Raw genomic sequence first — 14962 nt, 5'->3', positions numbered from 1 at the left:
AAAAATCTATTTGTCAGCCCCTGTATGGATAAACTTGGTGGGTTCTCATTTCACACAAAGATTGCCCATGACCTAAGGATGTGTCATGACTTTAATTCAAGGTCATTTGAGGAAGTTCAAGGTCACTGGAAGAAAAATATTATAATTCCTGTCCGGTCCATATCTTTCTTATGGATAAACTTGGAAGGTTCTCATTTCACTCAAAGATTGCCCATGACCTAAGGGTGTGTCATGACCTTGACCCAAGGTCATTTGGGGAAGTTCAAGGTCACTGGAAGAAAAATTTCATAATTCGTGTTTAATACATATCTTTATTATGAAAGAACTTACTTCTGAAAAACCCAGCGGGGGTATTTTGTCCCGTTTGGACAGTTCTAGTCTTGCATTTCTTTAATGTAAATATAATCTTCTTTAATTTATAGAATACATGTTTTAAATAAAGTGACAAAGGGATAATGAACTCATTGTTATTGAACCTACAGACACTATCTGACATTTTTTGAGTTTCTCTGTAGGCACAGTTACTTGTCATCACAAGGATCAGAATTCAAGTACCAGAGTAGTCCTAACTCCTAAATCATCCCAATTTGTCAAAAGTACATGTAAGTATTTTATCATTTTTTGGGACACTTTTTTAGCTTACCTGAGCCAAAGGCTCAAGTAAGCTAGCTTCTCTGATCAGAAGTTTTTGTTGGTGTAGTTGGCGTAGGCTTGTCGTAAACTTTTCACATTTTCATCTTCTTCTCAAGAACAACTAGACCATATTCCAACCAAACTTGCTACAAAATATCCTTGGGTAAAGGGGATTCAAGTTTGTTAAAATGAAGGGCCACGCCCTCTTTCAAGTGGACATAATTATGAATTAATGAAAAATTAATGGCATTTTAAAAAAATCTTCTCAAGAACCACTGGGCCAAGAAAGATGAAACTCATGTGGAATCATCCTCAGGTTGTATAGATTCAAGTTTGTTCAAATCATGACCCCTGGGATTAGGTTGGGGCCAAAATGGCCGACCCAAGTTTTACATTGGGATATATAGGGATACCATTTTAAAATCTTTCTTTCAGGCCAGAATTAAAAATATTTTTGTTTCCCCTAACCCGACCCTAAAATTTCAAGTTGGGTCGGTAGGTAGGTAAACAATTTTATTTTCTGACAGCAGCTTTGAAAAAACATTCTAAAATTTAATGGAAAATTACCTTCATAAATAAGAAAAGTACAAAAGAAAGCGATTTGTGGACAAAATGCTAAGAATCGTACATAATGCCGTTTAAAACCAAAATTCATGATTAATTAATTCACAACTGTTATTTAGATGAACTTGTGAAATATCTCACGCCAGAGTACGTTTATGTAAATCGAATAAAAAAGACAAGATCCTCAAATACGCAAAGACTGGATATCCGAGTATATTTTTTTCAAAACTTCAATCATCCTCCAGTGCTTACAGTCATTGTACTTTTTTGAGGTCTATGAGATTTACATTGTATCTAGAGCATTTTGCTTTTGAGTTAAGACGTAAGTGGTTAAGTTTAAGTCGCAGGTTTAAATACCAATGAGGAACGTTGAAAACGGTCCTTCAAAAGGGACCATAAAACTTTTGTCCAGTGTCGCAGAAGATGCTGGCTCAAAAAGATCCCACTGCTTAATCCCCTACCCCGCAGTCACGCATTTCAACGCATATACCATTTCCTATTTCCAATGCAAAATCACGCATTTACCGTTTCCCCACAATCACGCATTTTCACGCACTTTAAACAAGTCATTTAATCTTCAAGTTATTGCTCAATTCCAACTATTTTATACTTGCTTAAATCTCATAAAAGAAGAAAAGTTATTTTCTAATTAAAATATTACGTCATGATATTATTTACGCTAAACTTTAGAGAAATTTGTACCCCGCTATAAAGTGCTTGTGGGGAAATGGTAAAGTTATATTTCTATGACGTGAGAATTCAGTGTATGTTGCATAACAATTCTATAAGTTGTAAAGAGTTAATGACAAAAAAGTGCAAAGTACGTCTAAATTTGGAGCAATGGGGAAATGTTCAAATGTCGTCCCAACAAATCTCGAAGGGATTAAAAGTAAAGAAACAACCAATCTTCAAGGGCCTAATTAAAGAAAACTACACTAGACATCTCAGGAATCTAAATTATGATTTCAAAACTATTTGGAAAGAGTATTTAAACAATATTTAAATGAACCAAACCGTATCTACAAATGATAAAAATTCTATATAAAACAATGTCATAGTCACGAAGTTTAACCCGTAAATAAAGGCATGAAAAAGTACAACTGAATTATATTTATCAGGATGAATATGCACACATAGTTACAACAACTCCTATGATTCCATAATGGCATATACTAGTAGTTAACATAGGAACATAGATGAATTGTTTATTAGATCAAAACTCAAATAAAATGCAGTGAAATTGAATGATGTGTTCACTAGGTGGGCCCCTCATCTGCTCATGAGGCTGGCCTTTCCATGTATTACGTACCTGAAATTCAACAGACAGATTTGTTTGTTCGTTGTTTACCGTCCCTTTCGAAAATTTATTCACTCACATGGAGACGCCAAGACACCTCCGAAACACTCTTAATTAGTCATGGTAAATTTTATTATCAAATTGTTTCAAGAGTGAAGAATTACATGTATAGTTTAAGTTAGCTAAAGGCATAAGACTGATATATCGCCGTTGTTTTATGAAGAACTACTTCTCTGTAATCACATCTGGGCGCTATTTTTTTTTACAACAAATGCTTGAATATCACAGTAGAACAATGTCGGCCGTTCTGATAAAAACTGATTTTGATGAAATTGTATTTTATAAAACTTAGTTGACAATAAAAAAAAATTTGAATTATCTTATTTCAAAAATCTTTTCAGTCGGTGCGTTTTATAGTTGGGTCGGTCGCGTTAGGGGAAACAAAGGTATTTTTTATTTTGGCCTCAAGTACTTCAGCGCAAGTGAAGTAGTGATATTTATATGGAATCATCCTCAGGTAGTGTAGATTCTAGTTTGTTCAAATCATGAACCCCTGGGTGGGGGGTAAAATTAAAGCCCCCCCCCCCCCCCTCATAAACTTTCAGTTCTGATCTGATATGTGCTTTTTCTTAGCAGATGTTCTCAGGTGAGTGCTGTGGCCCCTGGGCCTCTTGTTTTATCCTATGTTTAGTCTTTGCGCTTTTATATATGCCTATATTACAGATTAAAGCAAGGACTGAAGTTTCTGAAATACAAGGCAAACTCAAAGGTCAATGTCAAAAGGTCAAAATTGTTAGCATTTGAAGGAAGGTTTAGTCATATGGAATAAACTTGTGAAATGTGAGACATTTAGTATTAACTGTTAAAAAGTTATGGCCTAGATTATAGTTTTTAAAAGTGGGTCTGGTCAAACTCAGGTCAAGATCAAATGGTAAAAAAAACTCATTGAAGGGTCTTGTCACAATGATTACAAAATAATGTGAAGTATCAGATTGATAGCACTAGATGTTCAAAATTATAGCCTAGGTTAAAGTTTAGGGATTTTTTTTTTTTTTTTTTTGGTAAAAGTGGCTCAAACCCTAATATCAAGGTCGAGAGGTCAAATTTTATAGTACCCCAAAAAGTTCTTGTCACAAGAAATACACCTGTGGAATATGAAGCCATAGCTCCACCCACTCATAAGTAATGGGTAAGGTTAAAGTTTTAGCAGACAAATACAGGAAGCAAAAAGATGGACATACAGTGCAAAAACAATATAAACCCAAAAATCTTTGATAACGGAGGCAAAATTAGTGCATAATTATTTTTTCATGACCGTTTAAATAATTACAAAGATTCAAAATTATTAATATTGCTTTAAAAAGTTGATCTTGTTATTTAATTTCAAAATAAGAAAAATAAATGAGATATAAATTAAATTCATGACAAGTCTTAATTATATTTTTAGATTTATTTCTGTTCTTTGCTTTACAGAAAGCTTTCGCTGATGGACACAAATTGTTCAGAAAAAATCCAGTTACCACACTAATCAGCCATAGATTTCTGACGTGCTTTCAGAAGGAACATAGATGCAATGGTAGGTAAATTTTGCTTTTAAATTCCCTTGCAACAGATACAAATTGCATCATCAGATCTGGTTCAATGAAACACAGACAATATTATCTCAAGGTTTGTTTGAAACCTGACACAAGATTATTGTTAGGGCCCCGCTCAGCGGGTGCCCTGTAGTGATCAGTCTGTCAATCCGTCTGTCCGTCTGGCTTTCCGTTCGTCAGTCCGTCCGAGATCTCTTGTCCACAGCATATCTTCTCTCCCCTTGGCCCAATCTGGCTCATACTTCACCCAAAGAGTGCCCTTGGGTAACCGGTGTGCAGTGACCTTGGACCATGTTTCTAGGTCAAAGGTCAAGGTCATAGCAGAATTGTGTGAAAAATCCTTGTCGAGAGCATATCTTCTCTCCCCCTTGGCCCAATCTGGCTCATACTTCACCCACAAAGTGCCCTTGGTAACCGGTGTGCCGGTGTGCAGTGACCTTGAACCATGTTTCTAGGCCAAAGGTCAAGGTCATAGCAGATTTTTATGAAAAATCCTTGCCCGGACCATTTCTCTCTCCTTGGCCCAATCTGGCTCATACTTCACCCACAAAGTACCCTTGGGTAACCAGTGTGCAGTGACCTTGGTTGATGTTTCTACGTCAAGGTCATAGCAGACTTGTATGAAAAATCTTTGTTTGGAGCATATCTTCTCTCTCCTTGGCCCAATCTGGCTAATATTTTACTCACAGAGTGCCACTGGTCAATGTATGTGACTTTAATTGTTCGAAGTTTCTAGGTCATGGTCAGAATTAGCCTTTCTGTTTTGTTTGGTGCATAATCCCCCCCCCCCTTAATTCCAGTAAATTCTTATACTGTAAACGTACTTTTTTCCACGGGGTCATAATTCCGCGGAATCTCAATTTCTGTTTAATCTGTGGGTAGAATATTACACGGATTTTCTAGACTGTCACTATATACCTTACATTTATATCAAGTACGCTTGGACAAATTTCCGCGGATTATTTGTGACCGCGTACATAGCGTAAATTAATACCACGCGGAAAAAAATACTTCTACAGTAACTGGGTATACAAGATAACTTTGATATATATCTATGGAACGCCATAGCTGCCTTAAGGTATGGTACACAATGTTACATGGTGTGTTCTATATAATAAAGGGTTGAATCAATATAATAAATGGTCTCCACTTCTTGATAAAGGGTGAAGCGCATATAATACATGGTGTGTTTAATATAATAAAGGGTCGGTTCTGTATGTTAAATGGTCACCATTCCATGTTAAAGGGCGAAGCGCACATAATACAAGGTGTGTTTAATATAATAAATGGTCGCTGCTACTAGTTATAGGGTGAAGTATACAAATTAAATGGTGCATTCGATATAATAAAGGGTGGAATTAATATGTTAATTGGTCGTCGCTACTAGTTATAGGGTGAAGTATACAATTTATATGGTGCATTCGATATAATAACGGGTCGATTTAATATGTTAAATGGTCGCCGCTACTAGTTATAAGGCGAAGTATATAAATTAAATGGTGCATTCGATATAATAACGGGTCGGTTTAATATGTTAATTGGTCGCCGCTACTAGTTATAGGGTGAAGCATAGAAATTAAATGGTGCATTCGATATAATAACGGGTGGCTTTAATATGTTAAATGGTCGCCGCTTCTAGTGAAAGGGTGAAGCATACAAATTAAATGGTGCATTCGATATAATAACGGGTCGGTTTAATATGCTAAATGGTCGCTGCTACTAGTTATAGGGTGAAATATACAAAAAAGGGTAAAGATGTGTCAAATTGTGTAGCTAATTTTACATAGTTTCAAAAGAAAAAAAAGAAAAAAATAAACAAGCAAACAACCCCCACTCCCCTTCACATCTCAGAATTAGTAAATTTAATCTGAAACAATAAAATATCAAGATATCTATGTAAGTCTGTGGTACGAGGGGGAAAGCGCACCGATTTGATTTTTTCATTCCAATGCCCCCCCCCCCCCACACTTTTTGTTGCAGCTTGGTTGAAGTAAAGATTGTCCCACTTTAAAGTATTTCATAAAGAATATTTCAAAAAGTTAGAGAAAGATCCTAAACCCCCAATTGTTTTTCAAATTTGAGACTGTAAATTATTGACGGCTTTCAATTTTTACCCCCCTCCCTTCATAAAACGTACGGCAAAATGAGAAGTAACACTCATGAGAGGTTCGCCCCCCCCCCCCCCCCCCCCGGAAATAGTTTTTTCACATTTGAAAAACGGTTTATGGTGTTTTTTTTTTTTTTTTTTGTTTTGTTTTTTTTTTGCTTGTCAAGAGATGTCAGGAATGAATGTTTATTTTACTGGGGTGGACCCCTCCCTTGGAAAAAAAATTCCTGGACCGCATCCGCGCCTGACACTTAGCTCTCCCCCCCTACCATTAGCCTTTTTTTTGCAATCGTACTTGATAGATTTACACATTTAAATATACGAAACATTTTTGTTCCATCAGCCAGTTCTACAAAGGATAAGTTCGTCCAATTTTCCTTGCAAAATTTTACCCGGATTGCTCATTCTTAATATCTTTCTTCCTTTTTTTTATCTTTAAATAAGAATACTAAAGGAGAACTGTGTCATTGAAATCCCTCTCTAATACCAGTTAATTAATTTATCATAGCTAAAATTTAATGTGCGTTTTTTGAAACCATGCATGTAAAATTAGCTGAACAATGCATGAAAATTGTACAAGACGCATTTTTAGTGTGTTATTTAACTTATTTTAAATATTTATTATGTGCCTTTTACCCTATTACAAGTAGCAGTAAACATGGTAAACCAACCATTTACTTTGTAGAACACACCATTTATCTACCTTTGACACTAAAACAAGTAGCGGCGACCATTTAACATATTAAACCGACCCGTTGTTATGTCGAATGCACCATTTAATTTGTATACTTCACCCTATAACTAGTAGCGGCGACCATTTAACATATTAAACCGACCCGTTGTTATATCGAATGCACCATTTGATTTGTATACTTCACCCTATAACTAGTAGCGGCGACCATTTAACATATTAAACCGACCCGTTGTTATATCGAATGCACCATTTAATTTGTATACTTCACCCTATAACTAGTAGCGGCGACCATTTAACATATTAAACCGACCCGTTGTTATATCGAATGCACCATTTAATTTGTACACTTCACCCTATAACTAGTAGCGGCGACCATTTAACATATTAAACCGACCCGTTGTTATATCGAATGCACCATTTAATTAGAATACTTCACCCTATAACTAGTAGCGGCGACCATTTAACATATTAAACCGACCCGTTGTTATATCGAATGCACCATTTAATTTGTATACTTCACCCTATAACTAGTAGCGGCGACCATTTAACATATTAAACCGACCCGTTGTTATATCGAATGCACCATTTAATTTGTATACTTCACCCTATAACAAGTAGCAGCGACCATTTAACATATTAAACCGACCCGTTGTTATATCGAATGCTCCATTTAATTTGTATACTTCACCCTATAACTAGTAGCGGCGACCATTTAACATATTAAACCGACCCGTTATTATATCGAATGCACCATTTAATTTGTATACTTCACCCCATAACAAGTAGCGGCGACCATTTAACATAGTAAACAGATCCTTTATGATATCGAATGCACCATTTATACACCTATCACCCGATAACATGAAGTGGTGACCATATAACACAATAAACTGACCCTTTATTATATTAAACATACCATTTATAATGTATCTTTCACTGTATAATAAGGAGTGGTGACCATTCAACATAAAGAACCGACCTTTTATTATATTGAACACACCATGTATTATGTGCGCTTCACCCTTTAAAAAGGAGTGATGACCCTTTATTATATTGATTCAACCCTTTATTAAATGGAACACACCATGTAACATTATGTACCATACCTTAAGGCAGCTATGGCGTTCCATATATATCTGTGTTCGCAATATCCGTGAAGTTGTACTAAAATTTTTTACTGTATTACACAAATGCTCCTCTTCAAAATTAACCCGTTTAAACTGTCTTACATTTTCATGTCCATTGTTGAACACGGGGCCCTATGAGATGGCCACCATCTCAATGATGTCTAGTTTTGTTTAAAGTCATTTGCAGGAAAATTGTTTTCATTGTTTGTCAATAATTTTATACTTAAGAAACATTATATGCTTTTAATTATAATTTATGATGTATGATTATGAATTAATTATAATTTATGATGTATGATTCTGAATTTTTTTAAGATCATTTACAGTAGGCAATATAAGTTCAACCTTATACTAAATTGAACATAGGGATGATATGAGTTTGCTATGTACATGTATACATTTGTTCATATTTTGAATATGCTATGGCAATATTGACTTTGAAAATGCATTTGTAAAATTCATGACTGTACTTCATTTACCGGTACCAAGTAGTCATTACAATTATTTTCTCTTGCAGATGAAACATTATCTCCAGACATATGGGTGGCCCTTGAACAGTGAATTGTCAAAAATTGAAGCATTCAATAAAGAAGATTTAAAGAAACAGAAATTCAATGTTTCCAGTTGTTTGTTATCAAAATAATAACTTTGATAATCATAGTGGTGCTTCCTCAAAATCTGCATGTGTTCAATTTAAGCAGTTTCAAATTAAAATATCAATAAAGCTCATTCATTCATTTGCTGGATCAGATTTTGAGATTGTACTTATTGCATTTTTTTGAATATCAGTAACAGTGAAACCTTGATGAATGAGTTGTACTAATTCATATACAGATCTAAGTATTAGAATTTCCTAATACTTTTCATCAAATGGATTAAAAGAATTGAAAGTCCAATATACTAGGAAAAATATATACTGTGTACGTCACATGGATTTGATATGAATATCACATGCAATTTGCACGAAATTCATATGAAAATCTGTAAAGAAAGTAGCAAAAATATTCATATGAATTTCGTGCGAATTTTTATTCGCATGATATTCGTGCGAATATCATGTCAAAATTGCATGATATTTTCATGCGAATATCATGCGTGGTCCTTTTTGTCTCCTTTTCATGCGAAGAATTCACACGATATTCGTGCGAATTTCATATGAAGTTCATGCGAGCCACTTTTGCCTGTGTATATTTTAAAATATCATTCTGCAAATGTCATACGTGTTGATATGGATTCATATAAGCTCATAAATTATTTCTAACAATTGACTGCTATGAAATATAGAAATTCAAAAAATATGAACAAAAACCATTCTTTGCAACATATCTCAATAATTTGATCATTGACCCCATATAACATTAAGACTATGATAATTAGGACAACAAAGGTAACCTAAGGCTATTTATAATTTAGAGTTCTTATCATTCTGATTTTTTTAATATTCGATTCAAAATGGGGAAAAAATATGAATACGACAGCGGAAATTCGGACGGTAATAATTATCAACTTTATGGCCCAAACTCTAATCGTTTCTTTATATGAAGCAAAGCTGTTCTGTTGCTATAATATTTCATTATTTAAAGAGTTGTGTTGCTTGTAATATTTTTGAGTAAAGAAAAAATTGGTCATTGTGTGAAAAATTGAAGCTTTTTCGAGAAATACTGAGGGGCCAGTAGCGTAAAATGTAGGTCATTGACCTAGTTAATTGAAAGTGATATTTAACACAAGAATCATATATAAGTGTACAATGTGCAATCGGTGGTTTTTCGTTCTTATCGGTGGAATTTTTAGTCATCTGAGTAAAGGTATACCTTAAGCTTAAATTGGGCTTTTTTAATTACTTTTACGATGTATTTGATATTATTTGCCAAATATATTGAAAGGATTCATATATAATTCAGGACCTGCATAGAACATGTAATAGCAAGCACAAAATCACCCTTTTTATATGCTGCATGTTATAAAAAAAGGAATTCAAACTTAATTCAAACTTAACAATACTGAAAACTTCAAAAGACTAAAAATTTACCTTTTTCGTCCACAAAAGCCTTCCGCACGAAATCTTTTCGGTATGGAATTTAATCATAGGGTTTTAACTGAATATAGTTTAATTTAGCATCATAGAATCAAAATTTATCCTAAGAACTAAAACATTATGTAGAATTTTTCAAATAGAGGTCAAGATAAAATTCTTCTGATTGGGCAACGCTGTAGTTAGAATAATGTGAGTCTGTAAACAAGCCCTCACTACAGTAAGAATACCCCCCCCCCCTTATCCTTGCAATGTGACAAAATTTTTACAGAATCGCTTTGAAACGATTTTAAAGAATACAAAAGAATCTGCAATGAAAATAACTTCCAAATTAATTATAACAAACCTGTTTAAGGTTTTGTGTATGCCTTTAAACCTAAAATATAATCCAAATAAAAACCAAGAGTCAACACATTTTCTCAACTTTTTTTTCTCGCTTTAAATTTACACGTGATGTTCAATTCGGAACTCTCTTGATTGTTCCTAGTAAATGCACTGAGTTCACTCTAAAAAAAAGATTTACTTAGTAACTTATATTTAGTTAATTTTCTGTATATAAGTAATAACATATTACTGTATGTGTAAAGCGGGCATCATATTTTAGCAGCATTGGCGCAGACAACAATGCGCTAATTCATGAATACCGCGAAGAAATCATTAGATATACAATACACTGAACGGACATGATGATTACACCAACAACTCCATACCCAGTGATTACGCTAACTTTTGAAAGCGGCAAATAATGCACACGTACTTTTGAAAACGGCAAATAATTTACACGTGCAGTACTTGGTCTTTACTTACATTTTACCACTATTTATTAACTATTACCAAAATATTTTTTAATTGCTATATTTAATTGGTTTACCTAAAACAATAAATTATTTACTGAATTAAGGAAAATTCAGACCAGTTGCAGTACAAATTACTTAAATATGGTAGTCTAATCACTATCGGGATCGAATTTTTGAAATGTCGGGCTTGGTGATCAATTAATTGTAACAGACCGCCAAAATATATAATTTTGGCTTCCATATTTTAGGAGAGAAGGAAAGATTGATTGATTGATTGATTGATTGATTATATGCTGTTTAACGTCCCTCTCCAGAATATTTCACTGATATGGAGACGTCACCATTGCCGGTGAAGGGCTGCAAATTTAGGCCTATGCTCGGCACTTATGGCCTTTGAGCAGGGAGGGATCTTTATCGTGCCACACCTGCTGTGACACGGGGCCTCGGTTTATACGGTCTCATTCGAAAGACCGCCCCATTTAGTCGCCTTTTACGACAAGCAAGGGGTACTGAGGACCTATTCAAACCCGGATCCCCACGGGGCGAGAGAAGGAAAGAGAATGTTTTGAAGAGGGGAATGGCTGACCAATACGCATGAGATTGAATTGCTTTATCTTCCAAAAGATGTAGATATTTTATAAACAGTAGGTATCATATTTTTACATGTGCATTTCAGCCACATTCAGTCAGGTCATAGAACTTTTGCAGTCTTGATATAGCACAACTGAGGGAGGTTTTTTTGTTGGACGGGGTAAAATTTTGCATTTATTAACCTCACATATCTTTGTAGAAGAAAATTTTACGACGGGAGAGAATAAGTGGTCATTATGACTTTACCATGTTGTTAACAGGGCTTTAAAGCTAGTCCAGGAAAGTTTATGTATGAGTTATATATGTTCATATTTTTCTTAATTTAGGAAAAGTTTTATCAAAGAAAATTGTACTATAATTAAAATCACTGCAATAAAATAATCACAAATGCCATTATTGATTAATTGTTGTAAACAAATTCATATAAAATTGACGAAACTAAACTCGTATATCTGAAAGTTTATAAAAGGTTAGCAATTATATTAAATTTTATTATTTTTGCAACCGTGAAACTAAAAGTGCGTTTTTACACTGATAGGTATTACCTATTGACTCAGTGCAGCCAACAAACATTAAACATGCAGTTACCTTACCAGTAATGAAGAAGTTAATTTTTATTTGACTGATGGGTATGAAGCGCAGCCCTCGGATATTAAATGAATTTTGAGAACTGAAGGAATGCAGGTAGGAAAAAGACCAAAATCATAAGATGTTTTTTTTATAATGATTTATTGTATCTGGTGTTTATATATTTCAACAATAAAATGTCTGTCTTTGGTTGTTAGTACGGGAATGAATGTCGCAGCTGTTGCAGAAAAAATTTATAACCAGCTTACGCGGGTTATGTAAATTTTCTCTGCAATAGCTGCGACATTCATCCCGTACTAACAACCAAAGACAGACATTTTATTGTTTATATTCATATCTGTTTAAATAATCATTTAAAATAGGATTAAAAAGATTGATTATTGTATTTAATGATGCGAACGTCTTTGTGTGTTTCATTGATGGAACAGCCACTGATCAAGAAATCTGTACAGGTGACATGTCTAGTGTAGCTCATGCACTGATTAACGCAATGGTTATCTTAAGAAATAAAGGAGGAAATATTCAGTGGACGTAAATAAAATTACTGTAATTAAGATCGATAAAAGAGTCTACTGTACATGCTGTTAGTAAATATTCATATATTGTTTTCGAATAGTTAATAGTGTTGTATTTTTTGCCACCAATAGAATAAATTTCTTTTATTGGTCATGAAGATACAGTGTAATTTGTACATTTTTGACTTCATTTAATTTTTTTGCTCCTTATAATGTAACACATTGAATATAATTTTACACTTTGTTGATGCATGGTGTTGTAAATTTTATAACTATGTTTGTATGCCCTATGTAGCAGTTTTAAGAAATTTGGATATCCATATAAGATACTAATTAATAAATTTTTGTACAATTACAAAGCTGTTTTCTTTTTTACATAAGTAATTTTTGCAGTGCTACTAGTAAATAATGTGGATTTAAGTAAAGGAGAAAGTCCGAAAACTGTCCATTCTGTGAGAGAAAGAACTGTTCGAGGCCCGTAGGGCCGAGAATAGTTTTTTCTCTCACAGAATGGACAGTTTGAGGACTTTATCCTACTTAAAACATTTTCTCTATTGTTAACTTAATAAACTGTCCCAGGTGATGGTTATGTATTTGCCAAGATTACGTAACACACTTGATTGTCCAGAGAGTGGGGGTGAAAACAATACCTGTATTGTTTAACTTAATGGACAGTGCCAGGTAAATTTAGATCTGAAAGATAGCTCACTTGATTTCTTACCACTTCCCATGTAAAGCTTCATGAGTGAAGATGTCCTCATCGGATGGAGAAAGTAATACATATTTTTCCAAAATATGGACCAAAGGTTATTACCTACAGTACGTAGACACAAGCAGAAGCTTGTAGGTTTGCAGATTCTAAAGTTGACAAAAACTATCGCAAATCTTTGTAAACAATCAGAATTTAAGGGACACAATGATACGAAACATTCTTTGAGAACAACAGCGACGACCCCCTTGTATGAAGTTTCAGGAACAGTTTATAACAGAAAAAAACGGGCCACAAATCAAGTGGAGTTTTATCATATAATTGAACCAACAATAAATAGTGCAGGGAGTAAATGAAATAATTCATGGAAATATGAGAGATTCAGATGATGGAAGTGTATGAAAAGATAAAATTTGTTATCTCTGTACCAAAAATGATTCCACTTGCAGTGCATCTAGTGAGATTATCTTTTCATTGGAAATGAGCCTTTATCTTTTAAAATTTAAATTGATTTGGATATACTATTCATTTACAAATGTTGTGAAGGGGATGAAGCGTTTGTTTTTAATAAAGAAAATTTTAGATGTGGATGTTCTAAAATTATTATGCATCAGGATTAAAATGTGTCTTTTTTGCATTGGATTTGCCATTTCCAAAGATGATATACAGTTGAACATTTCATATACAATTGTTTGATATTTATGCATGATTGTGCATTAAATTAAAAATTTAATTGCCTATTTTAATAACTAATGAAGTTCAGAAAATATTTTTGGAATTTAAGTATTGTTTTCAACATTTAAAACCTGTACATTAAGTTACCTTTAATTGTACATTAAGTTGACAAAACGCTGTCGATTAAGTTCAGAATTGAGAGTTTTGTCAACTTAATGTACGGTTACAGGTGACTTAATGTACAGGTTTTAAATATCCAAATTTATTATGCCATGTAAAGTACTAAAAACACAAAGGATTACATAACAAAAATGTTTTAAGTAAATATAATAAGTATTTCATTTACTTAGTAGTCTTTTCAGTAATAATATTCTTAGATTTTAATAAATTTCAAGTATTACATTTACTTAGTAATAATTTATAAAATTTAATAAATAGAAAGCATATTATCTTTTCATTAAGTAATAATATTTTACCAACAATGAGCAGTTCATTTACTAAGTAATATAATTCCTATTGTTTAAGCAATTCTGTGGATACTTAGTAAATCATTTTATAAGTAAATGAATTCATCCTTATTACTATTTATGTTTACAATTACTCACCGTGGTAGTCATTTCCTTGCTAATCTGACTAAATGGATTACTAATAATTTATAGTTTTTCTTAATCTAATATCTTATTTTAAAAACAACAAGTAAAACTTTTTTAGAGTGTTATAGTTATCTCCTGTGTTTATAAATTTTGCCACATTGTGAATACACGGAACGAATACTATCGTTAAATCGGCTCCGTGGTACATTTATCATTTTAACGATAGAACATTCTATTTAGGCAACATTTTTAAATTAAAAATTAACGAAATTAGCTCACCTTAACGAAGTTGAAGGAGCTTATGTAATACCCTCGGCGTCGGCGTCCTGGCTTAAGGTTAAGTTTTTTGGAGCAGTTTTCTTTTTACGTACTTCTATGTCCTATAATGATTAAACATGCATGGAAAATGTTTTAGTGTGTTTCACTGTACCAGTCAAAGTTTCAA

At 33.5% G+C, this 14962-nt stretch overlaps 1 long non-coding RNA gene across 1 annotated transcript; it reads left to right on the top strand.

Annotated features, from left to right (window-relative positions):
- The first annotated feature begins 496 nt into the window (after positions 1-496).
- LOC134232073 (uncharacterized) lies at positions 497-8617 on the top strand. Its single transcript, XR_009984684.1, has 3 exons — positions 497-602; positions 3968-4070; positions 8535-8617. It is a non-coding gene; the product is annotated as an uncharacterized LOC134232073 (long non-coding RNA).
- The last annotated feature ends 6345 nt before the right edge of the window (positions 8618-14962 follow it).

This window comes from Saccostrea cucullata, unplaced genomic scaffold (assembly GCF_032062105.1).
Source record: "Saccostrea cucullata isolate Sc308-1 unplaced genomic scaffold, CSIRO_AGI_Scuc_v1 ctg9328, whole genome shotgun sequence".
Lineage (NCBI taxonomy): Eukaryota > Metazoa > Mollusca > Bivalvia > Ostreida > Ostreidae > Saccostrea > Saccostrea cuccullata.
This window is presented reverse-complemented; position numbering and strand designations above follow the sequence as displayed.